The sequence below is a fragment of the Bos taurus genome, chromosome 8, assembly GCF_002263795.3.
Source record: "Bos taurus isolate L1 Dominette 01449 registration number 42190680 breed Hereford chromosome 8, ARS-UCD2.0, whole genome shotgun sequence".
In the NCBI taxonomy this organism is placed as follows: Eukaryota; Metazoa; Chordata; class Mammalia; order Artiodactyla; family Bovidae; genus Bos; species Bos taurus.
Window position 1 is genome coordinate 60,758,373 of NC_037335.1, and position 15,122 is coordinate 60,773,494.

The following is a 15,122-nucleotide window of genomic DNA, read 5'->3' on the forward strand; positions in this document are numbered from 1 at the left end:
TTTACATTCTCACCAGCAATGTATGAGTGAGTGATCCATTTTCTCTGTATCCTCACCATCACTTATTTTAAATTTTAGCCATTTTTAATATTTTGGCAGTCAAAATTTCTCCACAAATTTCTGAAATGTTTCTTAGGTAGCACTGCTTCCAATGAGAATAGCTAGGTCACTGGTTCTCAAACTAGACTGCCCACTGGGATTGTCTGGGGAACTTATGCTTGGGTCCTTCCCTCAGAGACTAATTCCATCTGGAATTTTTAAAGTTCCCCAGGGGATTTCAACACACAGAGAAATTCATGAAACATTGATGTTATTCTCATAACTTAGTCATTTTAATCCTAAAATTTCAAGATCCTGTGAATGAGATAAATTTAAGGATTGAGGTAATTGTCTCTTGAATAAAGAAAGATTGAAAAGCCGGAGCTGCATTATATTCCCAGCAGAGTGTCAGGAGAAAGCAAGCATAGGGGGGAGTAAAAATAACTGTGGTCCAACAAGCCCTATTATAAGAAAAAAACTTCAAAAACAGACATATAAAAGACCAAAACCCAAATCAAATTATATAAAAACAAACTACAAAAGCCCGGGAAACATTTCAATTCCTAGAATTATGGTGTAGTGGTAGAAAGAGAAAGGGTTTTGGAGTTAGAAGTCCTGGTTTTTCCCACTTAGAACCTGTGAGATCTTGGATGAATCACTTGCTCTCTCTAAATTTTATTTTAACTCACCGCTGAAATCTATAGCAAAAAGGTTACTTTAGAGGTTTTTTGCAAAGGTTAAATATACTGATATGTGCTGTATTTTTAACCATAACACACTGAAATTGTGACATATTTATTTTTTATAAGAAAATTAGAAACATTTGTTATCTGAGCAGCATCTGGCTCACCCCAACAAATATTTAATGAGCATCTTTGATGTAATACTTGCTATACAGTACACATTTTCTTTTTATAATTTCTTAGTTGTTATATTTTTACCTGGAAATCTCAAACACATACAAGTAGAAAGAAGAATGTAATTTGATGCTTCTTAAGCATTAAGTGTCCCTATGGTTCACCTGGAGAGCTTGTTAAACTGCAATTCTGACTCAGCGATCTGGAGTGGGGCCTGAGACTCTGCATTTTACAAAGCTTCCCTGTTGACTGACATGTTGCTGACCGCAACTACCGTATGTTTGCACTGCCCTAATGAAACACCATAGACTGGGTGGCGTAAACAACAGACACTTATTTCTCATAGTTTTGGAGGCTAGTCTGTCAGATCAGGGCACCAGCATCGTCAGGCTCTGGTGAGGGCCCTCTTCCTGGTTTGCAGACGGCTGCCTTCTTTCTGTACCCTCACTAGAGGGAGATCTGGTGTTTCTTCCTGTTCTTGTAAGAGCACTAATGCCATCATAGGAGCTCCATCCTCATGATCCGCTAATACTTCATCATATTATTACATCATAAAGCTTAGGGCTTCAACATAAGAATATTGGGGAGACACAGATATACAGCCCATAACACAAGGATATAATGAACCCCCAGGTATTCTGCTTAACTTCAATAGCAATTAACTCATGGCCAATTTTGTTTTCACTTCCTCATCCATCTCTTCTTCCCCTTGCCCTCTACAGATTATTCTGAAGTATATACAGACATTCTATCATTACACCTATATTTCATTATGTATCTTCTAAAAAGAGATACTAAAATACTCCCTTTGAAAAAATATAACTACCAAATCAATACTCTCCCCCCCAAAAAAAATTAACAGTGATTACTTAATATCACCCGAAATCCACTCAGCATTCATATCTCCCTTAGTGCTTCTTTACTGTGACATGTTAAGTTTGTCTCTTCAGTCTCTTTTAATTGGAAGATTCCTCTTCCAGTCTTGCTCTTTCCTCACTTTTTTTTTCCTTTAAAGAAACCAAGGTGTTTGTCCCATAGATATTTACATACTCCGGTTTTGCTGCTCTGCATCCTCATGAGGTTGATTAACATGGCTCTTTCTTTCCTGTATTTTCTGTGAATTGGGAGTTGGATCTAGAGCCTGATTTGGACTCAGGTTTGCTTTTTTGGCAAGGCTGCTTCAGAGGTGGCGCTGTGAGCTTCATCAGGAGATCCATAATGTCTGGCTGTCCTTCTGTTCCAAACCTTTCAAAAGGAGTCGGCTCTTCAAATAATGAAACCATGATTGGGGCATGCTGCCACCAGGCGGTAGCAGCACGCATAGCCGCAGAACAAGAGACACTTTTCGGCAGAGATCCCAGAGGCAGGACATGATTTCCTCCTTTTGAACCTACATTAAATCACTGGGATTTTTAAACATGACACTTTTAAACATGATATTAATGCTTTATCTTTGTAGCATGTTTATAGCATGTCATAATAGCTACACTTCATTGAACCCAAGAACCTTACATCTACGATCTCATTTAATTTTCACAACGGCCAGGAAAGTCCATCATTGTGTCAGTAGCAAAACAGTGGTGAGGCTGGGATTTGATGTCTACACTGTTCTCTTTAACATTTATGTACCTTGCCACATTCTCTTTTGGTTTGTGCTGAAGTCACCTGTACTTGCTGTCCTCTCCCTTCCCCAACTTACAGCTCTGCTAATTCTTTTCCAGCTCCCCTCCCAACCTCTCCTCCATTCTCTCTCCTCCCATCCCTGCCCCAGGAAGCTGGTTTCTGTGGATTTTATCCCCAGGCTGCCTTTCCTGCTGGCTTCCAATTGAATTCACCCCAATTTATACTTTGTGCTTCTCCCCCACCTCACGGTTTCCAAGGGCTGATCCCCTCAACTACAACTTCTGCACCACGTGGCCCCTCTTCCACGGCTTTTCACCCAACTTCAGCTAATACAATCTTCTTCTCCTGCTCTTAGGCTTCAGCTTCTCACTATTCTATTTGCTGGGTCTCAGCTTCCCCTTTAATATGCTTACTCCACCTACCTCAGTAAAGAGCATCTTCATTACAACCCCCCAGCTGGCAGGCCTGTGCTTCCTGCTGGGACTCTCTCATACTCATTGACATCCTCACCTTTCATTTTCTTCTCGGTTCCTTCAGTGAGGCAAGCTCCCTAGCGCTTCTCTGAAAGGTTACCACCATTTCCACCTTCCCTAAGGAAGGTTAACTCTCCATTCCCATCTTATTTTTATCTCCCAGCAGCTTTTGATGCACTCCTTGACGCACTTCCTCCCCAGGCTTCCCAGTCACCATATGCTTGTCCTCGTACCTTCTCAGCCACTTCTTGTCTTTCTGACCACATCGTGGTGGCATGTCCTGGTGTACAATCCACAAGCCTCTTCTCCATCTCCACTGTCTTCCTACTCATCTCATCTAGCTCTGGAGCTTAAATACCACCTCTGCACAATGACTCTCCAGCCTGTGTGTAGTCTCAACCTATCTCCCGAGCTCCAGAATCACATATCTAGCTGCCTACTTGTCGTTCTAAAATTAACAAGCCTCAGATAGAATTCTTGATTCCAGACCTCCTCCCACCCCGCCCCTATATATAACCATCTCAGTTGATGGTATCACGATTCACCCAGTTGCTCAGCTCAAAAACCTTGGAGTTATCCTTGATTCTTCTTGTTTCCTCATTCTTCAAAAAGTTTCCTCTTTCAAAATATAGAAAGTGAAAGTGAAGTCACTCAGTCGTGTCAGACTCTTTTCGATCCCATGGACTATAGCCTACCAGGGTCCTCTGTCCATAGGATTTTCCAGGAATACTGGAGTGGGTTGCCATTTCCTTCTCCAGGAGATCTTCCCAACCCAGGGACTGAACCCGGGTCTCCCAAATTGTAGGCAGACACTTTATTGTCTGAGCCACCAGGGAAGTCCTTCAAAATATAGCCAGCGTCCCAAAATCAGAAGGCAGCTGTGCAGGCGATCAACTGGAAGGGGTAAGAGTTTAAGCAGTAAGACCTATCAAGAAAGACCACTACTGCTGTCCAAGTGGATGATAGTGGCTTGGATCTGAGCAACAGTAATGGATGGTGAAAAGCTTTTGGGACACTGGATATATTCAAAATATATCCAGTTGATTGCCTGCACAGCTGCCTTCTGATTTTTAAAAATTGTAAATCAGGTCATATCACTCTCCAAGCATGACTTTACATCACACTTGCAGTGAAGTCTGAAGTACTTCACTGGACTTCAGGGCCTTATGCAATCTGGTGGCCCCACCTCACTACCTAACTGCCAGCCTCTCTGCTCTTGTTCTCTCTAGCCACACGGGCCTTTGAACATGCTGAGCGTGGTCCTGCTCGGAGCCTGTCTCTGTTGTTCCCCCTGTGTGGAATGTTCTTTCCCATCTTCATATGGCTCTATTTCTTCCCCTTCTCACCTCCACTCTCTTGTCATCTCCTTAGAGGGGACTTTCTGGATGGCCTTATCAAAAGCAGCAGCTCTCTGTTTTGCTACACACATTTGTCTCTTTTATTTTTTAGATTCCACATGTGATACCACACAGTGTTTCTCTGACTTATTTCACTAAGTATAATATTCTCTAGGTCTATCCACACTGCTGCAAATGGCAGAATTTCATTATTACTTTACAGCTAATATTCAATTGTATATGCATATAGCACATCTTTTTTTTTCGGCCACACTGTGAGGCATGTAGGATCTTAGTTTCCTGACCACGGATCACACCTGCACCCCTAGTACTGGAAGCTAGGAATCTTAACCACTAGACCACCAGGTAAGTCCCCACCATATCTTCTTTATCCATTTGTCTGTTGATGGACGCTTGGGTTGCTTCCATTCCTTGGCTATAGCAAACAGTGCTGCTGTATATGGCAAAACAGAAACAGGCTCAAGATATAGAAAATAAACCAGTGACTACCAGTGGAGAGCAGGAAGGAGGGAGGGGCAAGATAGGGATGTGAGATGAAGAGACACAAACTACTATGTACAAAACAGATGAGCAACAAGGATATTCTGTATAGCACAGGGAATTATAGCCGTTATCTTATAATAACTTTTAATGGAGTATAATCTGTGAAAATACTAAATCACTATGTTGAACACCTGAAACTAACATTGTAAATCAACTATATCTCAATAAAAACAAAAGAGCAATTCTCTCTTTGCATCACTTTCTATTCCCTCTCCCTACTTAGTCTTCTTAGTCAGCAAATGTCACAATCTGAAATGAAATCATTTATGTGTTCTCTGCAGTATTTGTTGAGTGTGTTAATGAGTGAGCAGTTTCACTTTCACCCCCGTCTCTGTACACAGCAAGCACTCGGCACATGCCTGGCCTACTGCAGAATCTTAGAGTCCAGGCCCTGATTCGGAAGGCTCCAGGCCTGGTGCAGCCCCTTCTGGACTTGGAGGTTGATGGTATGCGAGCTCACTAGGATCCCCTGACGGCTCTGCATGGCCTTCTCAAAGGCAGGGTGAGTATCATGACTACGGGATTGGAGGTTTAGAAAGACTGTCAATGAGCCTTCTTACTGCAGCCATGGACGTTTCTTAGTCACAGCCCTTCTCTCTGTCCTTCAGTTCAGATCTACATACATCCCAGAGGAGGCAGAGTGAAGGAAGCTCTGCTGTGATGAGCTCATGACAAGGAGGGGTCCACAATGACTGTTGCAGAGGACTGAGTGCACAATAGAGGCCAAGAAGACAGGCCAAAGTGCCTCAGCTGCAGCCCATCTGGTCCCAGTGTACTGACCCGAATCTTTCTGCCCTTGGATCTGCTGCCTCACCTGAACCTGGAAATATTCCTCAGAATGAACAGGTTGGGCTTTCCATACTACAGCCCAGTTTCAGGGATTCTGGGAATCTTGGCTGGCATGAATAGTTTCTGAGTGGAGAGTTAAAGCTATTTTGAGAAGGCTGCTCTGTGGGCTCTGGTTACTGAAGATGACCCTCCGGATGATCTGTTCTTCTGATGGCCAGGATCGCAGGCACACATAGTGCTGCAGCTGAACTGGAGTTGGGAGACAATGCAAGATCACTCTTTCCTTGGTAGGTGTAGATGTTCATTCATTTACATGTCATTTAAAATGCACTGAGGTTTTTCAAAAAATTATTTTAAAAATTGAAGTACAGTTGTTTTACAATGTTAATTTCTATTGTACAGCAAAGTGACTTCAGATATACACATGTATATATATTCTTTTTATATTCTCTTCCATTATGATTTATGTATTGAATTGTTACGAGCCAACTCTGCAGATGGTGACTACAGCCATGAAATTAAAAGATTCCTGCTCCTTGGAAGAAAAGCTATGGCCAACCTAGACAGCATATTAAAAAGCAGAGACATTACTTTACCAATAAAGGTCCATCTGGTCAAACCTATGGTTTTTCCAGTAGTCATGTGTGGATGTGAGAGTTGTAGCGCCGAAGAATTGATGCTTTTGAACTGTGGTGTTGGAGAAGACTCTTGAGAGTTCCTTGGACAGCAAGGAGATCCAACCAGTCAATCCTACAGGAAATCAGTCCTGAATATTCACTGGAAGGACTGATGCTGAAGCTGAAACTCCAATACTTTGGCTACCTGATGCAAAGAACCTACTCATTGAAAAGACCCTGATGCTGGGAAAGATCAGAGGTGGGAAGAGAAGGGGGTGACAGAGGATGAGATGGTTGGATGGCATCACCGATGCGACGGACGTGAGTTTGAGTAAGCTCTGGGAGCTGGTGATAGACAGGGAAGCCTGGAATGCTGAAGTCCATGGGGTTGCAAAGAGTCGGACACAACTGAGCAACTGAACTGAACGTTTTTGTGATGTTTAACAATATTCCTTTCTCCATGTGGTTTACTATTCTCCCCTCAACTCATCCCCCCAACACCCTCCTTCACTCAAAGTGCTGCCCTTTTTTGTTGTTTATGTCTCTAGGGAAGGAATGTGATAGATATGAAAGAAAAATCAAAGGAGTCTCTTGCTTTTGTGTCCAAAAATGTGTGCCTTTCCATAAAGAAGACTTCAAGAATTGATAAAACCTCTGCAGGAGACAGCAAGGCTTTGCAAACCTCTCCCTCAAACAGAGAAGAGGTTTCCCTAAGGCTGGAAGAAAGAAAAGACAAAGGGGAAGTCCTGATGACTCAGATCTTGGTGGCATTCCAAGAGACAAGACCTGCCTTCTGGACAGAGCCCCAAGAGGCAAAGCTGAAGCCTGGGAGGAGGGAGCAGCCTGATTCCCGTACTGTTAGATGGCACAAAAGGGAAAAGAGCTTCTGGGGTGAAGGTCCTGGCTCTCAGGAAGGAGAACAGTAGTGAAAGTCACTTGGCATGGCTGTCACTATGATGACCAAGGCTGTCATGGCTGTCATAGTGACCAAAGGTCAAATGCTCACCTCCATCATCTTGATGGGATGGGGAGAAACTGAAGGGTGGATTCTAAAAGACTATGTTTCTGCTACTTTGGCAGAATGGAGATTTAAATTCAAAACTTAACGTTATTAGAAAATATTAGCTATATTCCATGTTGCTATACAATATACCCTTGTAGCCAATACCTCTTAATCCCCTACCCCTATCTTCCATCTCCTCACTGGTAACCACTAGTTTGCTCTTTTTATCTGTGAGTTTGCTTCTTGTTATATTCACTGATTTTATTTTTTAGATTCCATATACAAGCGATGTCATACAGTATTTGCCCTTCTCTGTCTGACTTATTTCACTAAGTATAATACTCTCTAGGTCCATTATGTTGTTGCAAATGGCAACTTTTCATTCTTTTTTATGGCTCAGTAATATTCTACCATATATATATTATATATATCACATCTTTATCCATTCATCTGTTGATGGACATCTAGGTTGCTTCCATATATTGGCTATGGTAAATAATGCTGCTATGAACACTGGGGTTCATGTATCTTTTTGAAGTAATGTTTTAATTTTCTTTGGATATATACCCAGGAGTGGAAATGCTAGATCATATGTAGTTCTACTTTGAGTTTTTGAGGAGTCTCCATACTGTTTTCCACAATGGCTGCACCAAGTTACATTCCCACCAACAGTATACAAGGGTTTCCTTTTCTCTGCATCCTCACCAACATTTGCTATTTGTGGGTTTTTTGGCAGATAGCCATTCCGACAGGTGTGAGGTGATATCTCACTGTGGTTTTGATTTGCATTTCTCTGATGATTACCAATGTTGAACATTTTTTCACGTGCTTATTGACCATCTGTATGTCTTCTTTGAAAAAAATGTCTATTCAAGTGTTCTGCCTATGTTTTTAATCAGGTTGTTTTTTTGATACTGAGTTGTATGAGTAATTTATATATTTTGGATCTTAACCCTTTATTGATCATATCATTTACAAATATTTTCCCCCATTCAGTAAGCTGTCTTTTTGCTTTGTTGATAGATTTTTTTTTTTTTTTTTGCTGTGCAAAGATTTTAATTAAGTCTCATTCATTTATTTTTACTTTTGTTTCTCCTCTCCCACTTTTGTCACTGACTACTTACATTTCCTGGATTAGTGTTTCTCTGATCATTGTGACCGTCTTAGTTGGCTGGTTTCTGTTCTCCTGGTAAAGATTTGAGGAAATTATCTTTATTTTGTTGGCAACACACACAATTTAATGCCTTGAGTGGGCAAGATTTCTAAATTTTGGTGATTTTCATAAATCCTATTCATTCCAATCAGAGCAAGAGTTCCTGCCCAGGTTCCCAGGTTCTGGGAGTGCAGACTATTCAGAGAGGATAATCTAGCTCTGAAACCACTGTTCACATACAGGGATTTTTCTGTTATTTCATACAGAAGATTATTCATAAACATTAAAAAAATTTTTTTTTAAACATGTACTAAGTCGCTTCAGTCATGACCCTATGGACTGTAGCCCACCAGGCTCCTCTGTCCGTGGGATTCTCTAGGCAAGAATACTGGAGTGCGTTGCCATGCCCTCCTCCAAGGGATCTTCCTGACCTAGGGACTGAACCATGTCTCTTACGTCTCCTGCCCTGGCATACAGGTTCTTTATCATTAGCGCCACCTGGGAAGCCCCTATAATTTTTTTTTTAATAAAATTATTTAAAAAATAATTTTATTTTTGGCTGTGCTGGGTCTTGTTGCTTCTCAGGCTTTTCTCTAGTTGTGGTCATCGGGGGTTACTGTGCAGTGCACAGACTTCTCATTGCAGTGGCTTCTCTTGTTGCAGATCATGGGCTCTAGGTGCACAGGCTTCAACAGTTGTGGTGCATGGGCTTAGTTGTACTGTGGCATGTGGGATCTTCCTGGACCAAGGATCAAACCTGTATCTCCTACACTGGTAGGCAGATTCTTTACCACTGAGCTACCAGGGAGCTAGTCTTTACCACTGAGCCACCAGGGAGCTACTCTTTACCACCGAGCCACCAGGGAGCTAATAGCCCCAAACTGTGATCATCCCGGATGTCCTTCAACAGGTGAATGGTTAAATAGATTGTGGCACATCCAATCATGGAATGCTACCTGGCAATAAAAAGGAATGTACCACTGATACATGTGACAGCTTGGATGAATTTGTTTTGCAAAATGTTACCACTGTGTGTGACATACCACTGTGCGTTACCAGTGTGTGTGGCAATGTGTGTGACATAATAAGAAATATATATTCGGTGTCTGCTTTCCTCACTTCCTCTTTTCCTGGCACACAGCTCTTAATAGCCTTGTAATCTCTGAAGTGGTAAGTGTATTTTTGTATGTTAATGAGATGACTTGTGGCTGGAGGCACCTAAAAAGCTCTTAAGGATGGGGGACTGGTTTCCTCTTGGAAAATCAACCATGTGATAAGAGGGTTGGGTTTGAACCCCACTCTCCTAACACCCAGGGAAGGGACAAGAAGCTGGAGGTTGGGCTAATCATTAGTGGTCAATAATTTAATCAATCATATCTACATAGAAAAGCCTCTATCAAAAACCCTAGCTGAAGCATTCACAGAAGCTGCTGAACACATCAAGGTGCCAGGAGGCTGATGGTCCTGGAGGGGCCGTGGAAGCTCCGTGTCTCTTCCCACAGATTGTGCTCCATGTATCTCTTCTGTCTGGCTGTTCCTGAGTTGTATCCTTTAATAATAAGTCAGTAATGTAGTAGATAAAGTATTTTCTGAGTTCTGCGAGCTGCTTTATCAGATTATCCAACTCAAGAAGGGGGTCATGGGAACCCCTCCTTTACAACTGTTTGGTCAGAAATACAGAAGGCCTCAACTCCGGACTGGCATCTGAAGTGGGACCAGTTTTATGGGACTAAGCTCTTATGCTAATTCTAATTTCACGTAGAGAGTGTCAGAATGGAATTGAATTGTAGATAATCAATAGGTGTCAAGTGTTCAGAATAAGTAGCAGTCTAGAAAAAAAGAGGGATTTTTTTTCCAATTTAGAGAGAAATGGAGCAAAGCATACAAGAGAACTCTGCATTATTTCTTACTACTGCGTAGGAATCTACAGTTATCTCAATAAAGATTTCAATTAAAATACATGCAATACAGCAAGCCTCAATAGAGTAGTATGGAAAGTAAAATCTAAGTCTGTTTTCCATACCTTACCCTAATTCCATTTTTTGGAGAGAACATTAACACTATAACGTATAACTTTCCAGACATTTTTCTATACTTACACATTTCTCTAAATACAAATGGCACTGTACAATTTGTTTAAGTAAGCAGCTTATTTTGTTTACTTAAAAAACAGACATCATTTCATGGCACTTAGGGTTGCCAGATAGAGCAAATAAAAATACAAAATGCTCAGTTAAATTTGAATTCTGGATAAATAATGGATTTTTTAAAGTGTAAATATGTCTCCAGTATGTTGCAATTTTATCTAGTGACCCTAATGGCAATATACTTAACGAATTCTTTTGAAAAACTGGTTACGTAGTATCCCACCAATACTTTGCCTATTGACGAAGGTGCTCTTTAGGTCAGAGTGTTCATTATCATTCTCAGTAATTCATAAAGTCTCTTGTATTTGTATGGCACCTGACGTTCAAACTTCTCTCAAATTTCATTCAGCAAAAATTAACTGAGAATTATAGCCGAAAAATCCTGGGCTTTGGATTCCTGACTCTTTCCTATCAGATATCTAAACTTCTTGAACCTTAGTGTCCTCATTTGTAAAATGGGAATAAGAATACCTATTCTGTAGGATTGGGCTTCCCTGGTGGCTCAGAGGGTAAAGCACCTGCCTATAATGCGGGACACCCAGGTTCGATCCCTAGGTCAGGAAGATCCCCTGGAGAAGGAAATGGCAACCCACTCTGGTACTCTTGCCTGGAAAATCCCATGGTCTGAGAAGCCTGGTAGCCTACAGTCCATGGGGTTGCAAAGAGTCGGACACAACTGAGCAACTTCACTTCGTAACTTCACTTCATTCTGCAGGATTAGAAATAATGTATATACAACCTATAGTACACTGTCTAGCAGAGAATGGAATTCAAGAGCTAAAAAAATTGTAGGGACTTCCTTGGTAGTCCAGTGGTTAAGAATTCGCCTGCCAATGCAGGGGACACAAGTTCGATCCCCGGTCCAGGAAGATCCCACATGCCACAAAGCAACTAAGCCCATGCACCACAGCTACTAAAGCCTGTGCTCTAGAGCTCGGGTTCTACAAGAGAAGCCACCCCATTGAGAAGCTGGAGCACCACAAAGAAGAGTAACTCCCACTTGCCGCAACTAGAGAAAGCCTATGTGCAGCAATGGAGACCCAATGCAGCCAAATCAATCAATAAGTATGTACATTAAATCTTTTTTTAATATTAAAAGAAAGTGATAAAACATTTTTAATTACAGTAATTTTAAGACCCTGTGGTAAGTGCTAAGGGATAAACAGAATTAAGAAACATATTCCTGGGATTTCCCTGGTGGTCCAGTGGCTAAGACCCTGTGCTGCCAATGCAGGGGGGGCCCAGGTTTGATCCTTGGTCAGGAAACTAGATCCTATATGCTGCAACTAAGAGTTTGCATGCTGTGACTAAAGATCCTGCATGCCAACTAAAAGATCCTGCATGAAAAAAAAAATCCTGCATGTTGCAGATGAAGATTGAAGATCTGGAGTGCTGCAACTAGGACCTGGTGCAGCCAAATAAATAAATATATAATAAGAAAAAAAAGAAGCACTGTTGACATTTTGGGGTCACTTATAATTTTTAAATAATTTCAAAGTTATTAGAAAGTTGCAAGAATAGAACAGAGCAAGGAATTCCCATATACCCTTTCCCCAGATTCACTAATTCTACATTTTGTCCTGTCACCACCATCATCTTCCCACCATGCTTTCCTATGAACAAAGACATTCTCATATACACCCACAATTTATCAAAATTAGGAAATTTAACAAAATCCCAAAGTAGTTTTCACATTTAAATTCCTGAAGTATTTTTAATAGGTTTTTTGGAGCTATCTCCTCTTCCAGCAGAATGATGGCCCCAAACTGAATTTTGTGTGGTTTTCCATTTTCTCTTGGATTGGATATAAGAATCAAGGCATGATTTGTAGCCTGAGGTGTGCTAACCTCAACCACTTCAGAAGAGAAACAGCACTGTAATGAATGGACCTTGCTTCCATTGAAGTCCCCACTGATGACTCAGCCACAAATGGTGCTGAGAATCAGGCATTCATTCCACCACCAGGGAAGCACAGCTCTTGCCGTGCCTCCAGGCACGGATACTCTAATGTGGGCAGAGTGGCTGCCTGGGCTTTCTCTGAAATGTACAACTGCTCATCTCTCTTTCCTGGTTAGCACCCCTCCAGACTCAAGCATGGCACACAAGGCCGGCCCTTCACCAAGAGTTCCCTGATTACTGGCTCTTCCTCTCCTGCCACACCCGTTTCCTGAACTCCATCCAACATAACTTTCTTATAGGAGACTTGTGTTTTCTTGCCTCTGTGCTTCTGCACACAGAATTCCCCACCTGGGGAATACTCTTCCCTCCTCAAAGTTTTCTATTTTTTCCCCCAAGGCCTAACTCCAGTACAAAATATTTCAGTCCCTTGGTTAGAAATAATTGCTCCCCATTTTGAGTTTGAACCAGCATGAATGAGTGCACTTGTATTAATAGTTAGTGTTTCTGTCTGGTCTTTTGTTAGAGGTGGTTGCTCTATGAATCTGGCAATTCTGTGTTTGAGCTTCCTTGTGCAGAAGCCATCTGTCTTTTCTTCTTTCCTCAGGCATTGCCCTGAACAGGGTGAGGCATAGGGCAGACTCTGGTGACTGATTATAGAATGAACAGCATGAATTACCCCATGTGGGAGGGACAGGCATTTGGTTATAGAGATAATGCATATACATGCATATTAATCATTCAAAAAATTGTAGAGGGTTTTATTATTGCTGCTAATGGTATTATTATTGGTAGAGATGTTATACTCCAAATAGCCTGACCCACCCGTTTAGTGGCTCAAGAAACAGGGAGCAGCAAAATCATATCCAATCTCCTTACTGTCCATTTGAGGAAACAGGTTGACAGAGGGGCAGACACTTCTTTCAGGCCAGGTCCCACAGCTCAGGCCCTGCCTCCCTGCACCGAACCCTTTCCTCTTGCAGCATAATTACTCTCCTTAATTCAGCAACACTCAAATGCTTTTGAATATGCACACTCAATATGATTTTGAAAAACTTTTAAGTAGATATCTAATTTTTCACACCATACTTTTAATTATAACCTCCTTTACTTATGTAGAAATTTAAGTTAAAAATGGTTATTTTCCTTAGTACTCGTAACCATATGACGCAGACAGGTTAGACTATATTAACCCCATTTTACAGTTAAGAATGGGAACATTCTCATATTTAGTATAAGATCCAGGATATAAACCCTGTACTTTCACGCTTGCAACTGCTCTTTTCCCATGACTTTTTGATACATCATTTTTAAAGTAATCTGATTTCACAATGCTTCACAGTATAAGAGTAACATCTATAACATGTAATCCTGGCAGGTTAACTCTTGGGCAACCAACATAATTACCTTATAATCGGACACATTTTAAGGCACTGTTAATACCTCCAACCTTTGTTTGCTGACCAGGCCCACCTGTGAACAACTAACACAGCCCCTCTGGAGGCTGATGGGAACCCAGAAATACTTGACTTTACTGCCTTGCCTATCAGTATAAAAGAAACCTGAATTCTAACTCAGGCAAGACAATTTTTGGGGGGTACAAGCTCACCATCTTCTTGGTTTATTGGCTTTCTGAATAAAGTCCCCATTCCTTGTCCCAGCAACTCATCTCTCCATTTATTGACCTGTCAGGTAGCTAGCAGTATGACTTTGTACTAAAACGTTTGAGGGCTCCATGAACCCAAACTGCAGCAGAGCTAATCTTAAAGGACCAGGGGACACAGTAGTTAAGCATGTTTTCAGCTCTTAAGCTTGGCCTGGTACACCCTTGCCACCTACTTAGATGGCAAGTTGAAGCAACTGAGTGACAGGAACAGAGGCAAGGCCTGTTTAGGGATGGACACCAATGACAAACACAAGCACGATCAGACCCCCTTTTTAGGTCTAACATCTCCACGAGTGTTGGTCGACCTGCAGGGTAGAGGGCAATACTTCTGGATTCTAGAATATACAAGAAAAGGGTCCAGTTGTGCTGCTTGTCTGGGGCCTGAAAGACCAACTGGTGCTAATTTCATCCATGCCAAACCAAGAAAATGACTCACTCTTTCCTGACTTGGGTTTTAAGAAACCATCAGGAAAACCAGAAAATTCCATCTTGAAGCCCAGCAGAACGAAATGGTGGGCATTTTCCTGAGTCATAGATGGCACAGGGACTCAGTAATCTACCATGGCATTCTTATAGGTTCAAGTACGCCCCCTGGGGTTGGCCCACTGCTGTCTTGTATCCATGCTTAGGTATTCATTCATTAACCCCAGGACAGAAGATGTGACAAAGCATCCCTCCTCCATGGCATGAGTCTTTGGCTGGTCTCAGAGGTGGAAAGTGACCAACTCAGAAAACACACAGGAATTTTTCCTTGGAACTGTGGTGCCAATATCACCATCTTTTCCCTGAACTTTCCCCTTCCAGATTCTGAAGATAGAGGAGAAAATAAACTCTGAAGATACTGGGTAACAATTTCAGAAAACAAAAACACATGCTTCCAAATGCACTGTGCTTTCAGATATTCTGGGTTTAGTTCAGCTGCTGGTTCAGCTGACTGATGTGTTCACTTCCATAGATG

At 41.7% G+C, this 15,122-nt stretch overlaps 1 protein-coding gene across 1 annotated transcript in view; it reads left to right on the plus strand.

The window, feature by feature from the left end:
• Nucleotides 1–1,532: 1,532 nt before the first annotated feature.
• MELK (maternal embryonic leucine zipper kinase) overlaps nt 1,533–15,122 on the plus strand; it is an 88,515-nt gene continuing 74,925 nt past the window's right edge. Inside the window, exons 1-3 of the mRNA XM_024995723.2 lie at nt 1,533–4,695; nt 5,235–5,395; nt 5,502–5,969. The gene's annotated coding sequence lies outside the window, so the exon portion shown is untranslated. The remainder of the gene's footprint in view (nt 4,696–5,234; nt 5,396–5,501; nt 5,970–15,122) is intronic.